This window comes from Mus pahari, chromosome 8, assembly GCF_900095145.1.
Source record: "Mus pahari chromosome 8, PAHARI_EIJ_v1.1, whole genome shotgun sequence".
Classification (NCBI taxonomy): Eukaryota; Metazoa; Chordata; class Mammalia; order Rodentia; family Muridae; genus Mus; species Mus pahari.
This window is the reverse complement of record NC_034597.1, coordinates 82,170,535-82,196,667: the sequence shown is the minus strand read 5'-3', so window position 1 is coordinate 82,196,667 and position 26,133 is coordinate 82,170,535. Positions and strand designations below refer to the sequence as shown.

Sequence of the window (26,133 nt, the reverse complement as noted above, 5' to 3'; positions counted from 1 at the left end):
ACACACACACACACACACACACACACACACACACACACACACATATAGCTACACATCTCCTGAAAACAGAATATTGTTTGTATTTTTAAATTTACCTAATGAATATCATTGTTTTTTATATATTTTTGGATTTTTTTAAAAAATAAGATAATCTTATGAAAATTTATAATGCAAGGAATATAATTAGGTGTATTTATTGAAGTACATCGAGTAAGCATAATCTTCTCTAACAGACTGAAATGAAATGAAATAAAATGAAATATTTCTATAACAGAAATATAATGTTAAGAGGAAATGTGCTCAAATGCCAAATAAACCTGACATCTTATTCAAATATCATATTTGCGTCTGTGTATGAGTTGCTTGGTAACATACAGAAATTACTTTATTCATTCAAACTGGACAGAATGTAGGACCTTGAGGAAAGTCTCAACAATTCCTTTTGGAATTCAGCCACTGTGCTATTATTTTCAAATGAGGAGTCTGGCGTGAGATTGGTATTGCTCTCACAGCAGAATTCCAGGTGTAATCAAGGAACTAATACGGTTTTATGATGATGAAAACACCAGGCACAAACAGAATGGAAATAAGTAGATATTTGGGCCCTGAATTTAAACTGAGACAAATGTGCCTGTATGAAATGGACTATTATGGGTTTATCTTCAATTCATTCCAGAAATACACTACAGTAGACCAGTGGACCAGATAATCACGTAGAGTTAAAAGTGTGAACGATGTTGTGTAGCCATTCATTGCTTTTGCATTATGTAGCAGGCAGAGAATTGTTAACCATTCTAAATGCTTGTAAACAGCAACCTCTTCTGAATAAAAGTCTCCAGCATGCTTGCTAACACCCTGGAAGCCACCCTATGTCTGCCACAAAAGCAAAACCAAAGGAGAGACTCCTTTGCACTGGATTTTAAAATTATGTGTAGTCATTTGATTATTTTTATTTAAATCAAGCATTGCCTAAGGTACCTCCAGCCTATACACAGAAACCCATTTTGCATGTTTTCTGCTCTCTATATCTATTGTAAACTCATGGTCAGTTCACTTGATTTATTCTTCAGGAACCACCGTGCTTCATCATGGTCTCATACTTGGCTCATTCCTAGACCTATGTACTGGCTAGCTTTGTGTCAACTTGACACAGCTGGAGTTATCACAGAGAAAGGAGCTTCAGTTGGGGAAGTGCCTCCATGAGGTCCAGCTGTGGGGCATTTCCTCAATTAGTGATCAAGGGGGAGGTCCCCTTGTGGGTGGAACCATCTCTGGGCTGGTAGTCTTGGATTTTATAAGAAAGCAGGCCGAGCAAGCCAGGGGAGCAAGCCAGTAAAGAACATCCCTCCATGGCTTCTGCATCAGCTCCTGCTTCCTGACCTGCTTGAGTTCCAGTCCTGCATCCTTTAGTGATCAACAGCAGGATGGAAATGTAAGCCAAATAAACCCTTTCCTCCCCAACTTGCTTCTTGGTCATGATGTTTGTGCAGGAATAGAAACCCTGACTAAGACAACCTAGATCTACTTTATATTATACAAATTAAGCCTTGGTGTTTGAAATGAGAACAATGTGCCAAAGTGTCTAGCTAACTCCAATTAAGAAATAGTATATTTTATTGGATTATATCAGAATTTTATGTGTGCCAAAAAGCAAAAGTCTTAGCAAAATTAGTTTGGGAAAGTTGAATACATACTACCGTGTACATTTTAATAAATATTTCTTTACTGACTCAGAGTAACTGAACCTGAACATCTTTGCAAAAGTCAAACCCAGATATTTAAAGTGATAAGTTTTCATTGTTCTGAGTCCATCCTGAGATTTCATGAAACTTATTTTCCTTCCTAATATTAGGAGGGACAATCAGGGTCACAGAGCAGAAGAGATGTTGATTCAGCTAAAACAACAACAACAAAAAATGCCATGTCAAACGTCTGTTTTCATTTAGTGCTAGTTACTGCCATGGAATAGCCTCTAAATCTAAGTTTTAAATTTAATCTGCACTAGACTGAATTAAAAACACACATCTGAGAGCGAGTAAAGGGGAAAAAAACTTATTTCATTGCCAAACTGCTAAAAGAGAAGCATGGGCAGACCTTTGCGGGGGAAAAAAAATTCCCGACTTCATTGTATTTCAAGGGCATCGTCAGGGCACAATGTGGGCATTTTTTTAAAGCTAAGAAAGGTTACACATTTATATTCTGACAGCTGTTATATTGTTTTCATTAAAGACTGAAGTATGAAAGACCATGAGAATATTCAACTGCACCTGATAAGATTTTTTTCCCTTTAAAGATGACCCTAACCTGTAGAAGATGATTTATGAAATCATGGTTTCATTATTGGACCTGGTGCTGACTGTGTTGTTTTTGATTGATGGGAGTGTAGTTTTCGTCTTCCTTTGTCTTCCATAGAGAACAAGGGCATAAAGCTCTGCTGGCAAAGAAAATTATGCAAAACCTGACAATAGTTAGGGGCAGGTGGTTTGAAAGAAAAATAAAGAAAAATGTCAAAATAGATTAGGCACCATGTAAGATGAGGCTGTTTACATGTTTTATAATAGTTTATCATTTTGGAGAAGATTATATATCATGACGAAGTTTCTGTAAGGGTTTTCATTTGCTACTGAAGGAAATTAGAAAGATTAAAGGAACGGATACATTTTGCACCATAGTGATTTGAATGTTATTGCCACTATGGGTTTATTTTATCTAAATACTTGGTAACCAGGGAGGATCACTGTTTAAGATAGATCAGGATTGGGTGATATGGCCTTGTTGGAGTAGGTGTGGCCTTGGAGGAAGCATATGGGTTGGAGGAAGCTGAGGTTTGAAAAGGCCACAATATTTCCAAGTTCCCTCCATCTCTCCCTCTCTGCCTGTGTATCAGGATATTGCTCTCAGCTATAGCTCCGTCAACAAGTCTGCTGGCTGCCATGCATAACACTTTATGGGCATAGACTAAACTTCTGAAACTGTAAGCAAGGCCCAAATTCAGTGCTTTCTTGAATAAGTTATCATGGGTCATAGTGTCTCTTTAGAGCAATAGAATAGTAATTAAGAAAATTAAGATAGCATTTTCAGAGTATAGTAGCTATCCATTATTTATGAGTAGTAGAAAATAGACTGCTTTGATTTTATAATCTATATAACAAAGTGCCTCTTTTTTAGTACTGATAGCTGTACAATTTTAGTATTAGAAAAATTTCTATCTTCTTAAATTATCCATCTGTCTTACCTTTAATGGTTATACAGGTGTATGTCTCTGAAAGTCTTAAAAGTGCATTAGAGAAGCTTATAAAGTTGGTGTGGTTAAGCCTAGGAAGGTCCTCATGCCTCTGTCACTGCTCTGCACTGAAATATTTCCACGTAAATACAAGAGTACCATCTCATTTATTTTTATTATTCTGTGCCTTCTAATTACTCAATCAAAAGAAAAGTTATACAAAATGCTTTTAAAGTCCTAGAACAGATAATCATTTATTTATAACTAACAGTTTGTATGTGTCATAGATTACTATCTCTTGATGATTATGAATTATTATTGGATATATCCCATTTTAATATATAGACACATTTATGTATATAGTTGGAATAATTACCTGCTTTGCCTGTTTCTCTAATGGTTAATTAAGAAAAAAGGCAAGATGTAATCTGTTGCTAAACATTATAAATGCTTTAAGACCTTTATCTACAAAAGAGCATAAAATTACCAACAAACACTTTACTTAAGGAAGTATATATTAAGTTAAAGCTGACACAAATGAAGATTATGCACAATTATAATCTATCATCTTTACCACAACCACACGAATGCATTTTCTTTCTGAAAGCCAGTTAGTTATGATGACCAAATAACGTATTAGCGTCACTACCACACTGATAATTTACTCACAACACAGACATCATCACCATCATCATCATCAACCATTCGCATACTTTTGACATGTTAAAAACTGTCTAAATTCCTCATATTAATTATCTCACAATTAAATTCTCACATCAACCTTATAGAACATGTGTGATCTTTTTCAGCATTTCAAAAATGAAGCAATTAATACTCAAGGATGTTAATTAACATGCCTTGTGGCTGGCAGGCTGGTAAATGCAGGAGTGAAATGTTAACCTAAGTTTTAAAGTATTTAGCATATACGACATTAATATGTGTTATACAAAAAAAAAAAAAGACCAAAAAAAGCCATTTCTTTAGAAAGGAATACATTATGATTATCTTGTGTATCACAAGTACTTCAGGTATTTTAATGTTAGATATTAAATACTTGATTTTTTGGGGGTAGTTTTAAATTTTTCCTTTTATTTTCTTTCTTTTTTTTACTCCCCAGATATTATTCCCCTCCTTGTCCACCCTCTAACTGTTCCACATTCCATACCTCCTCCCTGCCCCCTTGTCTCCATGTGAATGTCCCCATGTCCCAACCCCACTCTACTGGACCTCTAACCTCACTGGAACCTCCAGTCTCTTTAGGGTTAGGTACATCATCTCTGACTAAATCCAGACCTGGCTGTCCTCTGCTGTATATGTGTTGGGGGCCTCATATCAGCTGGTGTATGCTGCCTGGTTGGTGGTCCAGTATCTGAGAGGTCAACAGGGTCCAGTTTAACTGAGACTGCTGGACCTCCTACAGCGTCGCTCTCCTCCTCAGCTTCTTCCAACTTTCCCCTAATTCAACCACAGAGGTCATTAGCTTCTGTCCATTGGTTGGGTGTAAATATCTGCATCTGACTCTTTGAGCTGCTTGTTGGGTCCCTTTTTATGAGCACTGTGTCAGGCCTTGGGAGCTTCCTTTGAGCTGGACCTCACTTTGGACCTGTTGCTGGGTCTTCTTGTCCTCAGTCTCCTCTCCATTTCTATTTCTGCAGTTCTTTCAAACAGGAACAATTATGGGTCAGAGTTTTGACTGTGGGATGGCAACCCCATCCCTCACTTGATGCCCTGTCTTTCTGCTGGTGGTGGTCTCTACTAGTTGCCTCTCCCCAATCTAGGGCATCTCATCTAAGGTCTCTCTGAGTCCTGAGAGTTTCTCACCTCCCAGGTCTCTGGTATATTCTGGAGTTTCCCTCTCCCCCAACCTCCTTTCTCCAAGGCTGCATGTTTCCATTCGGTTTTTTTCTGCCGGCCCTCAGAGATTTCAGTCCTTTTTCCCCACTTAATACTCGATCATGTTCACCTCTCTGCCCCCATCCCCAATCCCCTTTCCCCCCCAGATCCCTTCCTTCGCCCCTTCTTTTCCCTCCCAACTGGAACTGAGGCATCCTCACTTGAGCCCTTCAGATTGTTGACATTTTTGAGTTCTATGGTCTGTATCTTGGGTGTTCAGCACTCCTTTGGGGGCTAATATCTACTTATTAGTGAATACATACCATGCATGTCCTATTTGGGTCTGAGTTACCTCACTCAGGATAATATTTTCTAGTTCCATCCATTTGCTTGCAAAACCCAGGATGTACTCTTTCTTAAAAGCTGAGTTGTATTCCATTGTGTAAATGAACCACATATTCTGTATCCACACTTCCGTTATGGGACATCTGGGTTGATTCCAACTTCTGGCTATCACAAATAAGGCTGCTATGAACATAGTGGAACATGTGCCCCTGTGGCATGTCAGGGTACCTTTTGGGTAAATTCCTAAGAGTGGTATTGCTGGGTCTTCAATGCTCTAGTGTTGGAGAATATCAAAGTACACTGTACTTTCAACCCTAGTGACATCATTTATCCTGGACATTTATTTATTGAGTAGTTTTAAACAACAAACAGAGATAGCATTGCCACAAAAAATATCATAGCTTTAGATTTTACCTGTATGTTAACTCAGTTTTAATAGCAGGTTAAAAATCAGTTTAGGTAATCTAAAGATTTAATCATGTCTATGATTTATAACTTAAAATATTAAATGTAGTAACTATATGTAGATAAGTACAATAAAAATGTGTTTCAAATAAAAACTATACAATTAAGGAAAACTTGCCAAATTAAGAACTGCCATTCTCAAGCTGGGCGTGGTGGCGCACTCCTTTAATCCCAGCACTCAGGAGGCAGAGGCAGGCGTATTTCTGAGTTCAAGGCCAGCCTGGTCTACAAAGTGAGTTCGAGTTCCAGGACAGCCAAGGCTATACAGAGAAACCCTGTCTCGAAAAACAAACAAACAAACAAACAACCAAAAATCCTGCCATTCTCTTATGCAATAGGTATTTTTATTTATTTATTTATTTATTTTTACGAATGAGATGCTCTCAGATTCTGTACTTTCAGCATATTAAGTACAAATTAATACATTTTTTGTAAATGCAATAATGATAGTATGTATTTGTAGCTCATAACTTAGCATGGGCTCTGAGTCCACATATTATAAGCTCCCTAAATACATCCTTGAGAACACTTTTCAAAAATTTGTGGTAAGCTGTACTCCAGAATAATAGAAGGGACATCAGAAGTTCTTAGGAGGCTTACACTGAGACAAAATATGTCCAAATGTTTGGAAATTCATTTGTTTCTTGCTAACTTAAATACTTATTTATGCCATTGAATTTGAATCTACAATATACCCATGGTTTGCACTCACAAAAAATAGCCCCCAAGTCTAGTTTATTTCATATTCTTTCCTTAATCTTTATGTAAAATGAAATCTTAGAGGCAATTTCAAAGTACTTTATGTGAATAGTCAAAGAAGAGATTGGTCTGGACAAAATCAGACATGGATAATAGTTGAAGATAATTGCACTAGTGTGGCAGGTTAAGTGAAGAAACAAATAGTAAGAGGGTGCTTAGGGATGCTGTAAGCCAAAGAAAGGATGGGGGATGTAGTTAAAGGAGGCAGACCAGTGGTATGACTGAATCTTGCTGTTATTCGGCTTTTTCAATATTTGTGAGTGATTGTCTAATCAGGTCATTTAATTTTGCTAATTAACTCTTCTAAGATAGTTGATGATAGGTAGAGATACTATATCCTCTAATGTTTGCATTTCAGATATGGTTTCCAGTTTATGGCATCAGTAAAAAAAAAAAAAATGTGTGCAGGTTTGTAAAAAGGCAGAGAATCAATGCATAATATCAAGCTTTCCAAAACAAAACTTCTAAGTAAGGGAGATAAGAAAATGTTATAAAGTTTAGTCATCCTAGAGGCCAGCTGGCAGTTATTTAACAATCACAGCATCGTTTGTTGCAAGTCACAACATATTCTGTACCTAGTATGTTATAACAACCATTATCTTGGGCACACTTATAAGTATTTATTATATACTAAACATAATTAAAAACACATTATATTTTCTATTCTATTTAATCCGCATAACGTTCCACCATGATTTCCTCAGGATCATGAGTTTGCATTAAATGATAAGAAATGAGACTCTGGCTCACTCTCAATAGCAGGTGTATCCTATTAACTTCCTGTGGAGTTTCTCAGGGGGTGGACAGATTTAAGATTCTCTATTGTGGAGAGAATTATATTTTTAAACATAAATTGGATGTTGGTACATCTGTTACTGTCTTAAGAGAGTATGCTGACGCCATACTGTTTAAGAGAGAAATCATGAATTCAGTGACACCCATTATCCTAACATGATGGATGTGCCTGAGTCAATTTATTTGGTTAGGGCATTTTTGTGAAGCTCCTTGGGATATCAAAAAGCTCCAGCTAAGGGAAGCCATGGTGACTGATAAAAGCTGATGATCTGGCTGCAAGAACCAGTTTGCTTTGAACTCCGTCCCTGTTCAAATGCTTCTTTACTTTTTCTTAATCTCATGATGTCAACTGAGTAGAACAGGAGCTAAAAGATTGATACTTTTATCAGGCTATCACACATTGCTTAAATTGTGTAATTTTAAAATTTCTTTTATTAAGTGTTACGTGGTGGGGAAGGTTGGTGTATGTCCCCAGGTCAGAGGAAAACTTGTGGGTCTTTCTCACATTGTACCAGTGGGTTATGATAATACAACTCTAGTCATCACACTTGGCAGCAATGATTTTATCCATTGAGCCAACTTCCAAGCTCAACATCACATATTTTGGAGTAATCTTTGTTTAATTTGAAATTAAGGAAATTCCCCCCTGTGCCAATGTGTTTGAGGCTATTTCCCACTTTCTCTTTTATTAGGTTTAGTGTATCTGGTTTTATGTGGAGGTCTTTGATCCATTTGGATTTGAGCCTTGTTCAGGGAGATAATTATGGATCAATTTGCATTCTTCTACATGCAGACAGCCAGTAAGACCAGCACCATTTGAAATCCATTCCATAGCTGCATACCAAACCCAGAAACTATTGCTGATGTCATACTGTGCTTGCAAACAGGAGCCTGGAATGGCTCTCCTCTAAGAAACTCTACCAGCTACTGACTGAGAGAAATGCAGACACTTACACCCAACCATTGGACTGAAGTCAGGGACCCACATGGAAGAGTTAGGGAAAGAACAGAAGAAGCTGAGGGGAATGGCCACTCCATAGAAAGAACAACAACAGTGTTATCTAACCCAGAACCCTCAGCACTCCCAGAGACTAATGAAACAACCAAGGAGCATTAAATTGGCTGCTTCAGGGCACCAGCATATATGTAGCATAGGACTGCCTTGTCTGGCCACAGTGGGAAATGATGTGCTTAATTCTGTGGAAACTTGATGCCCCTGAAAGAGGGATGCTGGTGGCAGTAGACAGGTGGGGTGGCACCATATCTGAGGCAGGGGAAAGGAGTTATGGGGTGAAGAACTTGAGGGAGGAGACTCAGAAGGGGGCAACTTTTGGAATGTAAATAAATAAGTTTTTAAAAATAAAGTTCATAATTTGGGAATAATGATTTTACAGACATATGATGTTTAAGCAATGCTATCCAGACAATACCTCTTTCTAGTACCTTACACTGTCATTTCAAACTGGAATTTCATATTCATTAAGTAGCATTTCTCTTTCTCTCCATCTTAGGCCCTAGCAACTACCACTCTGCTTCCAATTTCTAACATGTCAAATTCTTTAAGACAACTTTTGTTATTGAATACAAATAATAGGAGGCAGCGATTTGAAACGTTACCTGTTCTATATATAGTACTTATTTTCATCCTTAGACTAATCTTTGGAAGAGACTAAAGCAGCAAGGTTAAGAAGATTTTACGTGAGCACATATGGCTTATAATGCAGGGGAAACTTTATATCATTTAGTCCACGACTTTGTCAGTTGGAAATCTTCTATCACCATAACAGACATAGGGACAACTATACTTTCATTGAAAACCTGTGTGATTTTTGCAAGTTGATTAATGTTAAAGCATAGCACAAACCAAGGACATTGAAACAATACATGTCAATTGTATACATAGGCAAACCTGTTTCCTGACATCACAAAGAAATGTTGCTGGCTAGAAATAGTTAAAGAAGAACAAAATGTCAGAAAGCGACACCCCACCTAATCTCAAATTCAAAATAAAATATTATTTCATGTTTTATTTTTTACCCAAGATATTCATTCCAAATTTTTGCTGCATAGAAATGAAGAAAAAAATGTGTTTCAACTTAAATACATTTTGCCTTAAGGAGTTTCAGACAGTTTGAACTTGAAATGCAGCCTGTGAATGAATATTTAATTTTACTTTCCTTATAAGTGAAGTTGAATCACTTTTGCAAGGCTGAGGGTGACAGTTTCAAATTTCAGCTCAGGCAGGCAATCAACAGAGAATAATATTACAGCAGGGGAAAAAGTTGGTGATTCAGTAATGACATTTTAATGTTACAGAACGGAGTATTGGTCTAGAGATTTGCCATCCCTTGTGATGGCTTTCTGTTGACTTAACAATCAATACCATCATAACAATAAAACTATGCAAGTCTCTAGCTATAGGCAATGCCTAAGAATGAGGACATGTCCATCATTTGTTACAGCCTTCCAGGTTTTCCTACACAACAAAGTATTTTCGATGCATTTAATATGGTGTTTGAACGCAAGGCACAGACATTTAAAGATATTGAAAAAAGAATTTCTTCCTCTCGGCTATTATTTATTAAAGTAAAGATGGTTTTACTGAACACGCTTTAATGTTAGACTCTAGACCATTTCACATTTTTATTTTAAAGTCGAATAGCTCCAAATGCCACAAGAGGTATCTTATCATCATTAAGCATTTATTATGCCTTTTCATTGAGTGGCGCCATCATGTTAGACTTGGGATTTTAGCAGACGTGGTCTCTGTCCATTAGAACAGCTTGGCCTATAACCTGATCAGTGACCACAAATTGGACCTTGGCTTGTATACTGTCTTTACTTACTGAGTTACAGTGTAATGACTACAAAGGTCTGATCTTTGCTGTTAATGATGCTTATGAATTGATCTTGCTTATGATCATAGGCAGTTTCTCATTTCTGACAGGCTTTACTGTTTGTTAGGAACCTAAAACAAAACTCTTCTTAGGTTGATCTTACCGGGTGGGAGGAAAAAGTGAGAAATAGCAGTAGTGTCCAGATTTTTACAATTGGAATTGAGAAAAATTTTGTCATGAAAGATTACCTAGGATTGTTTTGTGTCATAATTTAATGTTCAATACAAACTTACAGGCTCACCATAAACAATGTAAAACCTGGAACCCGTACCCCCTTGCAAATAACCCTCTAGACATTATTTTTTCAACTAACAAAGGTTTATATTGGAGATGCACTTGCTCCGGCTGGAGAATACAATGAAGCATAAAGTTTACCCTCGAGGAATTCATAATCCAGAAAGAGAAAAGTAAAAACTTGCAAAGGCTTACTGTAAGATCATTGCTAGGAAAGCGACTCTACATATGTCTAAGGGCTACATGAAATTACAGATTACTCCACTGCTTTGAGGGATGTCTGTAAAGAGGGAGAAAAATAGGAATAGCATTTGAATTGTGAGTTCGATTTTGTCAGGCTAAGAAAGGTGAAAGGACACACTAGAGTTGGAACAGTATTAGCCACACTGTGTGTATTTCAAAACAGAATGCATGAAATGACACACGGGAGAATGTGGGGGATTCCAAGGAATTATGCTTCAGGAAAAAAAAATCCAGAAAAGAGTTTTAAGGTTTTAGGCTTCTAATCAAATGGTTTAATTTATGCTGAAATAATTAGCATCTATTGAAAGCCATCATTGGGAAGAAAACTTTTTGAGAGTACATACAGAGTGTATATATTCATGTAGTGTTATGACTTAGAACTCTTGAGCTAATATGCCATCAGAATAACTCTTGCTGTAATTTTTTAAAAGACAGATTTTGCCCTCTATTTTTTGCAGTGGTATGTTTCCAACATGTTTGTTGAGTACTGAGTATGCTGTGTAATAGTAGTTCTTGACGGTGTAGGTGAAATTACAAATGTTGACAATCTCAGTTCAGAAACTGTGGGTGGAACATCCTACTGATGTGCATTCATTTTTACACAATATACCCAGTAGAACCATATTGGCTTGAGACTACAACCATTTTCTTTATTTTGATTTCTCTGGACAGACTGAAGCATCACTCCTGTGCTTCTTCTCAGCTTAGATTCATTGGTTATCATTGCTCCATCTGAATAAGCCACACAAACCCTCTCTAGGGCCAGGAAGATAGATCCATGGTTTTGAAGGAAGAAGCTAAAAATAATTTAATAGATTATATCATGTGACATAACCAATTAAGATGTTTGAACATATCAAAAGTTATCAAAATGTAAGAGAACTACTCAATATAAGATCATGCCAACCCATTTATGTAGGGTGATAGATTGGTGACAGTTTTTCTGAGATGGGAATATACATCTGTATCATAAAAGACAAATTTGGACAGTAAATATACAAATTCAGTATGAAAAGGCAGAAAAGATAGTCTCCATTTGGGTAGCAGGAATGGTGCAACAAATCTTCTGAGGGAAGGCGGGCCAGGGTGGAGGATGGGGGAAGGGTGACTTAAAATGAACATACATATGTAGTTAGGATCAAAGCTCTTTTGGCCACTTGATCTGTGATAAGAAGATACATTGTTTTCAACTTTTATAAAAGGTAGTGGAGGCTGACACTAACAAGGTATTTAAAATACTGAGCCCTAACAGTGACAGACAAAATATCATACATTACTATCCTTGAGTCCTGTAATAAAGTAGGACATAGGTCACCATCCTTCCCTTTCTAAGATGAGATAAACAGAACTTAAGGAAATTAATTCACTTGCTAAAATTCCCCCAAATATATTGTTATAACTCATTACAATGGCATTTCTATATGACCAAGATTCATTTTAAAAATGTTTGAAAATTTCCAACAAAACATAGAAACATGATTTTTAAAAGTCCAACTTATCTTTCCCATTTGTTTTCACAAAATTGTAAAGAAGATTATTTGTCCTTAAAAGCAGAAAAAGAACATATTAATGCATTTAAAAATAGGTATGATATCATTCAGTGATACCATAGAAAGGAGTTCCCGTGTGTTTGGTAAAATGCAGTTTGTAATACAAAAATAAAGATAAGATGTACCCAATCAAATAGTCGTTCAAGCTGGACCTGGACCATGCCCACCCTCCCTAACCCTCGCACTTATGTTGTAGATGTGCTGCTGGGTCTACAAGTGGGTCCCCCAGAAACTGGAGGATGGGCTGACACTAAAGCTGTTGCCTGTCTGTGGAATGTGCTCCCTTAACTGAGATGCCTTGTCTGGCCACAGTGAGAGAGAATGCACCTAGTCCTCCAGAGATTTGATATGCCAGGGTACAGGAATACCCAGGGGGAACCTCCATCCTCTCAGAGAAGAAGGGGAGGGGTAGTGAGAAAGGGACTTGTGAGAAGGTTACTAGGAGGAGGGAGTAGCTACTGAGATGTAAAGTGAATGAATAGATAGATAGATAGATAGATAGATAGATAGATAGATAGATAGATAGAGACAGCTAAGACAGAAAAATTAGTTCTTCATTAAAATTTGAAAATTGTCTTAAATGCCTCTTCACTATCCAAGACTGATTTATGTCTTAAAAATTAGTACTGTCTTAACAGTTCTTCCTAAGGTGAGGGAATTTATCCTGAAAACATAATAAATATTAGATCAATTTTTGAATTCTGGGAGACAGAATAATAACCAAATATATGTGAATATAAATTAGAAGATTTTATGTAATTCTATATACAGATAATATCAAATTTGTGAAAAATTACTGCTTATTAAAATTTATTATATAAAAGAGTTCACACCTTACAACATTTCAACATATTTTCCTGTTTATAAACTTCTATTTAGCCTTCTGTATTTTCTACAAAAATGTGTAATTTTGAATTACTCACCTACCATAAAAATTCTGAAAACAGTTGTTTCAATGTTTTGATAAATATGATTGTTTACCTCGAGATATTAATTTCTTAGTCTGTGTTTGCATAACTTGTTGGTTAGAAGAGGAATAAGACACTCATATAAATATATTTAGTAAAATTATTTTGCGCATCAAAGTTAAGCCTTAATTTTTATAAGCCAACACTTTTGTGGAACAACCCTTATAGAATAAAAGTTTGTGCGTCAAGAGTATAATTAAAAAAATTCTTGTAATTATTTCAGAATCCTAAAACTACTGCAAAAAAATTGCCAAATTAAAAATGGGCAATAATGTGAAATGAAGTGCTATTAAAATAATAAAGACTGTATATAACTCATACCTTACCTTGTTACCATTTTTAAGATATTATTTAAAGAAACATTGTCACACTGCATACTTGTGGAATGATCTCAGAGTCATGTGGGAGTAGCAGCCACCATAGTGAGTAACAGAGAAAGGAAAGAAGTGTTATTGCAAAGAAGCCACGTGTTTGTACTCACAGCATTATGTGATGCTCAGCATGCCAAACCCAGGAAGGACAGAAGGCACACCTCTGATTCCTTTCAAGATTTTTTCTTTAAATCAGTCATTTTTGTTCTCAGAGTATATTCCTTTGTCAAACAAGGTATCCTTTCCTGGCAAGACATCCATCTTTTTCAGATCACTAGATGCCTCAGTATAAATCAAGAAACGTCGTGCTTGAATAGTTATTCAGAGGTAAATATGCTTACAGAAGGGGTACTCAATGTACTTATTATTTAATCACTTTGACCTTTAGTACATTTGGCACTATACCCTTTATATCTGCTTGCTATTTTCAAGTATTTAGTTTATTAAATGATTGGTAACTTGATCTAGTGAGATCTAAGCCAGTATTGAGAAAAGAGGCTTTAATAATATGTAAATTTTGCTTAAGCCTATCACCTGCAATCATGATGGAACCATTTAGAAAAGGAAGACATCGTGCACTGCTGCTGGAAGGAAATGGATTAGGAGACCAAAAATAAAGCTCATAATAGAAAGAAAAATTAGTTCAAAATCACTCTGTTCTTTTCCCTAATGCCGTTTAATGAATTCCTTATGACACAAGAGAATATTTGACATTTGAGAGTCAGCAAAAGGTCTAATGATGATTCACAGCCTGATGAAACAGAATGTAAGATGGCTTCATCCCCGATGAAGACATGGTGTAAAATATCAGTACTCATGAATTTCCTAGTCATGGATGAAATGCCTTCTAGGAAAGCAGGGGAAACCTTGACAAATAAACGACCCAGGTCTGTTACTTTGGAACACCCATCTATTTCAAGAGGAATGGCCATTTAAGTGAAACTTATTTTTAAGAAATTAAAGTTGTTCATCTTTCCATTTCAGCGTTTGCTCTCAGATAGTTGAATGTCTTCTCCTGCATTGTATTACATTGGAGCATGCTTCATGATTCTTCTCCTACAGAAAAGGGACCACAAGTCAGTTAATTCAGCTGATATAGACAGTGAAATATAAGAAAGTGTTTTAGAAACTTGAATATTTGTATTATAGATGTCAACTGTGGGAAATAATTCTTGGGATTTTTTAGTCCCATATGCGTAAGCAATCAGTGGAAACAGAACAGAGCAGAGCAGGAACTGACCCTGCCCTGTGATGCATGCATAGCCCTCCTAGATTAGAACTAATGATACTAGGATAATAATAGAAATTGAAGCGTAGGCTATAGACACAGAGAAAACTGAAAAGCTGAGAAGCATTTAAGAAAATCTCAATACCAAGTGTCCTAGTCCATCTTGTGTTTCACCGGACACTGCCTCAAGTCAGCTGAGTACAGGCTTTCAGATGACAACTTGTCTAGAATAAATTATCCCTTGTATCTTCCATTGATTGATAATTGATACAGGAGATCATAACCATATATGAGGGACACTGTCTACTACTAGGCAGACTTCATCACCTAGTTTAAAGCAGCGGGGCGTTAGGAGGAGGAGCAGATTCGTCAACCTGGCAGATAGCAGGCCAGGAATGTGTGACAATGTGAGATTACATGATCAACCAAGTGTACTAAGTCAAATGTTTTGTACCTTGCCACTTGTAGCAATTCCTTCAGTTTTCAGTGACCCAGATATGAAGTTTGAAGAATCTAATGGAAGAGTTGCTTAGTAAACTCTGTAGGTAGAATGGTACAAACTTCAGAAGTCAGCAACCATTCATTTCTTCTGTAAAGTCCTTGGCATTTCACCTCCCCTATCCCAGTCCTCAGTCTTGCCTGGAAATACCCCCTACCTCCCACATCTTGGCAGTTTGAGATTTGCATTCACTCTCATGGTCATCTGGCCATGTGCCCCCTGTCCCTAGCCATACCCTAACCCAAATGTCGCCACTTGCAGCCCCATCTCTTTTCCCATTCAGTTACCCCTCTCCATCTGCTTTTCATAACCATTCCATTCCTCAGTCTGAGTGAGACTTAAGCATCCTTACTTGTGCCCTCCTTCCTGTCCACACTTCTTGGGTTTGTGTAGTATAGTGTAGGCATCCTGTATCTCAACAGCAGAATCTAAAATATCCTAGAAGCACTTAAAGAAATGCTCAAAGTCCCTAGTTATTAGAGACATGAAAATCTGAACAACTCTGAAATTCCATCTTAGAACCATCAGAATGGCTAACATAAAATTTCAAGTGATAGCACATTCTAGTGAGGATGTGGAACAAGGGGAACACTCCTCCATTGCTGGTGGGAGTGCAAACTTGTACAATTACTTCAGAAATCAATTTGGCTTTTTTTTTTTTCAGAAAACTGAGAATAGTATAGACCCATCTATACCACTCCTGGGCATGTACCCAAAAGATGATATACCAACCCACAAAACACTTGTTCAATTATGTTCATAGTAGCTTTATTCATAATAGCCAGAAACTAGAAATAAACCAGACGTCCCTCAACTGAATAATAGATTTAAAAGGTGGGTGTACATCTCTACAATGGAATACTATTCAGCTATGCAAAACAAAGACATCACGAATTTGCAGACAAATGAATGGAACTTGAGACTATCATCCTGAGTGAGGCAATCCAGTCTCAAAAGGACATGTATGATATGTATTTACTTAAAAGTAGAATTTAGCCATAAAATACAGGATACCTTTATTTTTAATTCCATTTATTTTGATGAAAGGACAAGAGTAGATTCTTCTTTATGGCTGAAGAGTACCACCTCATAATTAGAAATTACATTCTTATACATTTATTCCTGAATATATACCTAAGTTAATTTCTTATTTTATTTTTTCTGTTAATTTCTTAACATATATATACTTAAGTGAAATCCACTGTGATTGTTGCTGCAAAAAACAGTTAGGCAGAAATCATTTACCATGCTAATTCTATTTCCTTTGTATAGATAAATTCTAGTGAGATTTCTTTCTCACAAAATAGATATCACTGAGAATTATCCAGAAAATAAAATTAGTAATGATGATAGTTTTAATAACATAATTAATCTTTTATGTCACATTATATATTAATCCTACACACACTAATATAATTGGAAGAGGATGTAATACTTATGAATCAAAAGTTCTGTTACTATATTATTCATCTATTTATTTTGTACAGTTAGGTGTTTTGCTTACAGGTGTATCTATATACCACATGTGTGCCTGATACCTAAAATGTCTAGGAAATGGCATCCCGTAGGACTCGATTTACAGATAGTTGTGAGCTATCATGTGGGTGCCAGAATTCAAACATGAATATTCTGGCAGAGCAAACAGTGCTCTTAACTGTAGAGCCATCCCTTCAGTCTCAAATGTGCAGTACGTGTTTGCTACTATATTAAACATTTCCCATAGTACTCTACACACAGTAAATATCAAAAGAAATATGAAATAATATTGAAAGTATTATCCATTTGACACATAGTCCAACGTGTTATGTGATTTACATGCTTTCCTGAAATTCTCTATGAACATACCTACAGCAATTATCCCTCCAACGGCATCATCACCATCTATTTGAATAACAGAATTTCTACTGAGCTAAACAATGTTCAACTAAAGGCTAGTCAACTAAAGTCACAATGCTCCCTTTGTCTCAACCATATTGATTTTTAATTCATTTTATAAGGCTGATGTATGTGTATTGTATTTGTTCAACATTTTTCACATATTTACACATAAACATGTATTAATTTTTCAAATTCAGATTTTTTAAATTAGAAGAGTGAAATATGATTCAAGAATAGATAGAAACAAATCATTTAGACATACTTTTCCTTGACTCCTAACCAAAGTTACCATTTTGAATTTATATTTGTAGTAAAGATATGTTTAAGTATAAGAAGTTGTCAAAATTTGGAGGGCATGAAATATCTTTGAGATCCCCTAATTTATAAGCTCCTATTTTATCTTTTTCCATTATATTTTGTTGTAGGTATTTGGGTCTGACATATCCATCAGAATAAAATAAACAGCAGTGGAAAGGAAAATGTTCCCTCAACACATAATTCCGTTTGTTGTACTTTAAGTGAACTCTTGCCATGTGACATTTGAGAATGGCATCCTTGATGCCTAAGTCTAAAAACTGCTCTGTTCTCGTATTGGAATTTTGTTTATTGAAAACAACTTTTGGGAACTTAAGAATCAAACCCATGTCTTAACTGAAAGAAGTAGTTTTTATTAAGTCAAGAAGACAGCTATTTCTTTGCTATTTGGGTGTTGTCTTTGTCTACATTATAGAAAATAAAGTACTGACACTAAATATTCTTTCTTTTTATTTATATTATGGTTTTACCATCTATTGCCCATATAAAAATTAGATTCATTGACACAGAATCTTTGATTCTGTGACAGGAGATGGAGAGACAGTAGAATATCTAGATCGTGCTGGTCAGCCAGCCTAGCAGATTTGGTGATATTGTGGTTCACCAAGAGACTGGTTCTCTAAAGTAAGCTATAAAGAGGTTGGGGGAAATGAACATCAACCACTACACTCATGTGTACTTGTGCACATAAACACACACATAAGCACACACACACACACACACACACACACACACACACACACACATGTATGCCCACACTGACATATACACAGGAACACCCCCCCCACACACACACACAAACACATGCATGCACACACTGACATATACACAGGAACACACACACACATTTCTTTTTTGGACATAGTCATAGTGATAATAGTATACTTTGAATAGATATTACTACACTGTGCTTTTCTTAATTATTGTAAACTCATGGGAACAAACTGTTCCTATATAAGGAACATCTGCTTACCAATCCAGGGCATGGATTGTTACCCTTCTTATTATGATTAAGGCTAGCCATGTCTTCTGATTCTCTTTGTTCTCAGATTTTTTTCCCTAGAACTATATAACATTTGAGATATATTTCTAACATAGTTCAATCTGATGTTAGTTTGGGAATGAAGAGGAGGATAATTTTTAAGCATCAATTATGATGTATTGACTGAATGTGTTTTGGGCAAGTGAGTCATTTAATTAAAAATTATATCCAGCTTGGCATGATTCCATCCTGCATGTCTGTTCTGTGGAACGGTAGGCAGTTGTTTTTCTTCTGGTTTCTCCCACACTGAAGTGTGTGTCTCTACCTCATGGACATGGAAGTGGGGGCCTGCACCTCATGGACATGGACATGAACCTTCATAGCCTTCAGAAGTAGCTTTTCAGCTGGGAACTAAAGGCTGACAAAGACTCTCAATTTAAACTGGATAATGATGAAAATGAGCACCAGTTTTCATTAAGAACAGTCAGGTTAGGAGCAGGGGCAATAGATGAATTACACATCCTAGAGGCAGAAGCAATGAACTATGAAGACATTCCAATTGAAGTAACACAAGCAACTTTGAAAATGTTTGCACAACCAAATGTTTCCCTTGGGGGCTTCGAAATTACACCAACTGTGGTCTTAAAATTGAAGTATAAAGTATCCACACTATGGTAATCATTCTTGGTTTTCTTGTGTTTTGCAAAATGTATCTTGGGTATTCTAAGTTTCTGGACTAATATCCACTTATCAGTGAGTGCATATCTAGTGACTTCTTTTGTAATTGGGTTACCTCACTAAGGATGATATCCTCCAGATGCATCCATTTGCCCAAGAATTTCATAAATTCATTGTTTTTAATAGCTGAGTAGTACTCCATTGTGTAAATGTACCACAGTTTCTGTATCCATTCCTCTGTTGAGGGACATCTGGGTTCTTTCCAACTCCTGGTTATAAATAAGGCTGCTATGAACATAGTGGAGCATGTGTCCTTATTACCAGTTGGAAGATCTTCTGGGTATATGCCCAGAAGAGGTATTGCTGGGTCCTTTGGTACCACTATGTCCAATTTTCTGAGGAACCGCCAGACTGATTTCCAGAGTGGTTGTACAAGCTTGCAATCCCACCAGCAATGGAGGAGTGTTCCTCTTTCTCCACANCCTCGCCAGCATCTGCTGTCACCTGAATTTTTAATCTAGGCATTCTGACTGGAGTGAGATGGTACCTCAGGGTTGTTTTGATTTGCATTTCCCTGATGATTAAGGATGTTGAACATTTTTTTTCAGGTGTTTCTTATACTTCATTCCTCCTTAGAATAGGGAACAAAATACTCATGAAAGGATATAGATACAGAGACAAAATTTAGAGCTAAGATGAAAGGATGGACTATCCAGAGATTACCCCACCCAGGGATCTATCCCATCATCAGCCACCAAACCCAGATACTATTGAACATACCAGCAAAATTCTGCTGAAGGGACCCTGATATAGTGGCCTCTTGTGAGGCTATGCCAGTGCCTGGCAAACACAGAAGTGGATGCTCACAGACAGCTATTGGATGGAACACAGGGCCCCCAGTGGAGGAGCTAGAGAAAGTACCCAAGGAGCTGAAGGGGGCTGCAACACTATAGGTGGAACAACAATATGAACTAACCAGTACTCCTGCGCTTATGTCTCTAGCTGCATATGTAGCAGAAGATGGCCTATTTGGCCATCATTGGGAAGAGAGGCCCCTTGGTCTTGCAAACTTTATATGGCCCAGAACAGGGGAATGCCAGCGCCAAGAAGTGGGAGTGGGTGGGTAGGCGAGCAGGGGTGGGGGGAGGTCATAGGGAAATTTCGGGATAGCATTTGAAATGTAAATAAAGAAAATGTCTAATAAAAAACGGGAAAAAATTGAAGTATGGTTCAGGGCCTGTGCACATTAGTGGACATTACCTGGTAGCTGTGGAGGAAGATAAAGAGTCTGAAGATGAAAATGAGGAAGATGTAAAACTCTTATACATGTCTGGAAAGCAATTTGCTTCTGGAGGAAGTAACAAGACTCCACAGAAACAAAGTAAAATTTTATGAAGATGAGGAGGAGGATGAAGAAGGTTATGATGATTTTGATGAAAAGGAAACTGAAGAAAAGGTTCTAGTGAAGAAATCTGTACAAGATATACAGTCAAAAATGTGCAACAATCAAACAAAAGTGGAAAAGACTTAAAATCAACCCCAAGATCAAAGGATCAAGAGTCCTTCAAACAACAGGAAAAACTCAAATACCAAAAGGACCTAGTTCTGGAGACATTAAGGCAAAAATGCAAGTAAGCATAGAAAAAAGTGGTTCTCTTCCCAAAGTGGAAACCACTTAATTATGTGAAAGATTGTTTCCGGATGACTGATGAGGAGTCTATTCAAGATCTCTGCCAGTGGAAGAAGTCTCTTTAAGAAAAATGGTTTAAACAGTTTGAAATATTCTGTCTTACTTCATTTCTATAATAGTTTATATATGGCTGTCCTTTTTATTATACAAAATGAGAACTTTCCCTACTGTGCTTGATAAACATTGTCCAGCTTCAATTGTCAAGAATGTGTTGTCTAAAATGTCTGTTTAGTTTTCAAGGCTAGAACTCCACCCTTTACTTGGTTTTAAGTATGTATGGAATGTTATGATAGCACATGGCTATAGTGGTGGTCAGATGTGGAAATGGCATGGAGACAAAAACATACATGTGAACTAAATTCAGTATTTTAATAAAGTAAAAAAAAGATATATCCAATTATACAAACTAAGTAGGCATGTGTAAGGTAGAGAGGATATCATGTGGTATGTAGCTGGTTTATGAATGTCAGTGTTTTCAGATGTCCCCTGGTTCTAATTTACCTACTTTCAACAAGCAGAAAAAAAGTCAATGGAAAATATGAAATTCTTTAAACAAAATGCCAATATGTGGCTTTTACATGTCAAGAGAAAAGAAAAAAAATCTTAGTTAAAGGAGATGCTTCAATTGTGTTGAGGTATGAATGTGACAACCAATATCAGCTGGCAAATCACTGGATATAAGCAACTTCAAAGAAATTCCTCCATAAATAATCTCACACAGCCTTGGGGATTTGAAAACATCTTTTTTTTGGCTTGCATTTGGTCTTGCTACTAATTGTACTATTAAGAACTTAATTGCTTGTGATATGAGGCCATGTTCACTATTAAACACAGGACAAATAGTTAATTGTTGGTACAAGGATCTAATTGTAGCTCACTGAAGAATCATTGACATTGTGCTCCAAGCTGCTGGCTTCATAACTAATGTGCATAATCCCGTATCAAGTATCATAAGAAATATATTCATGCTTGGTACCTGATAGAGACTGTTTATTCCACCATATTGTTTTAAAATGCACAGCACTGAAATGCCTACAAATGCTTGCCATTCTTTAAGTAATTAATCATCCTGCCAACTTGGCACATGAAACAGGAAGTGAAACTAAATACAGTAGTATAAAAAAATTATTCCACAAAATAATTAGCTAAAAAAATATTCGAGAATCTGAGGAGTTCGAAATGAAAAAAAGAAAATGAGATAAGAAATACAGAGTATTTTTTATACAGAAAGTAGACATAGATTAAAATAGCTTGAATAAAACAAAATATACTTAGTTTTAGTTGATATGACATGTTCAAACATGATATCATTTGAGTGGCAAATGAAGACTAATGTTCTGGATATATGTTCAGCTTAAGTAACTAATTCAACAACAAACTTATTTGGAGGAATAAATGAAAACATTACAGTACTTCAAATTGCTATTTGAATGTTCCAACAAAAGGAAGAAGATCATTTAACATTCTATTGGTCAGGAACAATTTTATACCATTTAAACAAATATACCATGTAATCTCTTCAGTGACGGCAAGTATCTGAGCATCATCCTTGATTTATAGAAGAGGAAGTTGAATCAGGGAACAGATGAGTAGCTTGCCCAGGGAAATTTCAACATGTGTCAAACTCATACTTGGACATCATCAATCTGATTTTACATTCTGTCTCCTTAATCACAAGCAAAAATTCCTCTACTGTAGCACCAATCCAATGACTGAACACTGTGTGACACAGGTTTTGGTGCTGAGGCATACAATGCAGCCATTGGAGTGGGAAGAGTGTCTGGGACATTCTCCAGCATCAAAATTATCAGCTCTATCTTTTCAGAATGGACATTTCTATAAGGAAGTTCACTCACACTGATTGCCAACGAGTAAGGGATGTTCTCAGACAGGATGTTTGGATGGATGTCTAATTTCAAAGCACATCACCCCCAAAACTACCTGAGTAAGACTACTCTCTTTCTCTCGATTAGCATAAGGCATGAAGGGAGAGTTGCCACTGACCACAGTGTGACAGGGGAAAATACCTAGGAGGTCTCAGTGCCTTATCATAGAGGATTATCTTCAAGCAGGCAAGTATCATGTCTCCATAGTGTTTCTCCATGCGCCAGTGTCTCAATGCCTTCCTGTAATGTAGCTGGATTATATTTTAAAAACAGTTTCTCAGAACTAAAGTAAAACTGGAAGTCAGAGCACTATCAATGAAAGACTAACTGTCCTTGTTTGCCAACAGATTTTGTAACCTAATTTTACTTTTTAATTATGATTAGTTATTTAAAGAGCATAATATAATGACTATATATTATAACCTATATTTGAGGTCTATACAAATTGAATTTTGCTATATATCTAGGTCTTTCTTTAGCTTGCTTTTTCTAGTTTCCTATAATCTCCCCACCCCTCAATCTTTATTCAAATTTCCAGTTATTTGAGCACTTCCTTATATGGTTAGAGATTGTTTCTTTTCCAATTGATTCAGACATCTCTGGATTATGCAGACACTCATACCCATATGCACTTCATAAACTCTTTTTAAAAAGATATTTTAAAACAGGGAGTAAACATATGTAATGGTTGCTTAAACCCATAATATCTATATTGATGTAAATATAATATACTAATGTGTGCACATTATATATCATATTTTACTGCACTTACCATCCTTATTGTCCCCTTGTCTTCACGTCACTACCAGTTCTCTGCTCTTTAGAGCCAGTCATGATCATCTTACCACTTTACTGTTTATTTCCTTTTTTAGTTTTACTTTGTCTTATATCCCAATGCTTTCAGTGGAGCTTCCTGCCAGAGAATGAATCATGGAATCGTTGCAGAAGCAACTGTAGAAAATGTTTCTGAAGGCAAGACACTGCCATCATACAAATCACAAATATTGGATGAGACCTCATCGGCCATTCCCTGCTGGAGAACAAGATATTAATGACCACATTCTTGTGACTATTTTCAGCTACTGAGAGTTCAAGAGACGAGGATCGGTATTCTTTTTACAAGATAGCATTTCATATTCTTTGGTTCTTACAATATTTCAACTCTCCTATGATTTTGTTAAGTCTCACTAGATGCACTATAGAAATGCATTGTTTCTGAGAATCAATGTGATGACTCTTGCTGTGTAAACCCAGTAAGATGAGTTCAATCCCCTGAAATGCTTGTTATTCTGAAAGAAATAAAACTCTATCATAAATATGTCCTCTCACCTCTTAGTAAGTCTGGTGTCATAATTATTCCCCTGCATATGGACTATGCACACATATACACTAACGATAGTAATTATCATTTCTACTGTACTTCCAGGAAGTCTTTATTTGAAAAAAAGGATTTTTCTTTTGATTAACTACAAGTCTCTCTGGATGTACCATAATTTATGCTGATATATTCATTAGTTAATTTTTCTATGATGGGTGTTTGGATGAAATCAGATCAGTTTTCTGTGAAATGTAAAATATCCCACATTCCATATATCATATAAAATTTAAAACATAATTACTATATATTTTTTAATGTGTAACTTCCTTAAAAGCTAAAAACCCTATAATTTTTACTTGTGCTTCAGTTGCTGACATATGTAGAAAAGTAAGAATGAAAACATGTAGACACACAGGAAATAGATGATAGATTATAGATGGATAAATATATAGAAGACAGATAGATAAACTGATGATATATAGACATGTAGTCAAATAGGTTCAACCATAAACCTCACCCCATAGACATGATTTTAAGTTGCTTACTGTGAAAATACAAATGTTACATTTCCTTTCATATGATAGTCAATTTTAGACAATTATTGCAATCTCTTTATTTACAATGAAAAACTTATCTCCTTTACATTCACATTCATTACTTGTTGTGCTTGGTGGTTAGTTGCCTATGTAAGTGTCGTCTATTTTTAGCATATCATGTTATAGAATCTCTAAGTATCTTGTAAGCTCTTACAAGTTAATTTCCAAATATGCCCCTAAGCTTGAGTGTTTGTCAAGATCTACCACCTTGGAAATAAACCCATTTTTACATATGAAATTCACTGGGTACATAGTTTTGTTGATATTGTTCTTTAATTTTTTTAAAAAAATTTTTCCTTTATTAAATAATTTATTTTCATTTCAAATGCTATCCCAAAAATTTCCTATACCCTACCCCCGCCCTGCTCCCCTATCCACCCACTCCCACTTCTTGGCCCTGGCATTCCCCTGTACTGGGGCATATAAAGTTTGTATAGTCTAGGAGCCTCTCTTCTCAATGATGGACAACTAGGCCACCTTCTGCTACATATGCAGCTAGAGACGCAAACTCTGGGGGTACTGGTTAGTTCATATTGTTGTTCCATCTATAGGGTTGCAGACCCCTTCAGTACCATGGGTTCTTTCTCTAGCTTCTCCATTGGGAACCCTGTGTCCCATCCTATAGATGACTATGAGCATCCACTTTCTGTATTTGCCAGTCACTGGCATAGCCTCATAGGAGACGGTTATATCAGGATCTCTTCAGCAAAATCTTGCTGGCATATGCAATAGTGTATGGGTTTTGTGACTGATGATGAGGAGGATCCCAGGGTTAGTCTCCCGATGGTTCATCCTTAGCTCCAAACTTTGTCTCTGTAACTCCTTTCATGGGTATTATGTTCCCTATTCTAAGAAGAAATGAAGTATCCACAAGTTGGTCTTCCTTCTTCTTGGTTTCCTTGTGTTTTGCAAATTGTATCTTGGGCATTCTGCATTTCTGATCTAATATCCACTTCTCAGTAGGTGCATATATAGTGACTTCTTTCTCCAGAAATTCAAATAACACCATTAAAAAATGGGGCATAGAGCTAAACTAAGAGTTCTCAACTGAGGAATACCGAATGTCTGAGAAACAGCTGAAAAAATGTTCAACATCCTTAATCATCAGGGAAATGAAAATCAAAACAACCTTGAGATTTCATCTCACACCAGTCAGAATGGCTAAGATCAAAAGTTCAGGTAACAGCAGATGCTGGCAAGAATGTGGAGAAAGAGGAACACTCCTCCATTGCTGGTGGGACTGCAAGCTTGTACAACTACTCTGGAAATCAGTCTGGTGGTTCCTCAGAAAATTGGACATAGTACTACCAGAAGATCCAGCAATACCTCTCCTGGGCATATACCCAGAAGATCTTCCAACTGGTAATAAGGACACATGAG

The 26,133-nt window shown here is 36.5% G+C and overlaps 1 protein-coding gene and 1 pseudogene across 3 annotated transcripts in view; both read left to right on the top strand.

Moving 5' to 3' along the window:
- Window positions 1-26,133, top strand: part of Pcdh9 (protocadherin 9) — an 877,954-nt gene that overhangs the window by 658,575 nt on the left and 193,246 nt on the right. The gene's annotated exons all lie outside the window — the stretch shown is intronic.
- Window positions 19,000-21,018, top strand: LOC110325686 (annotated as a pseudogene).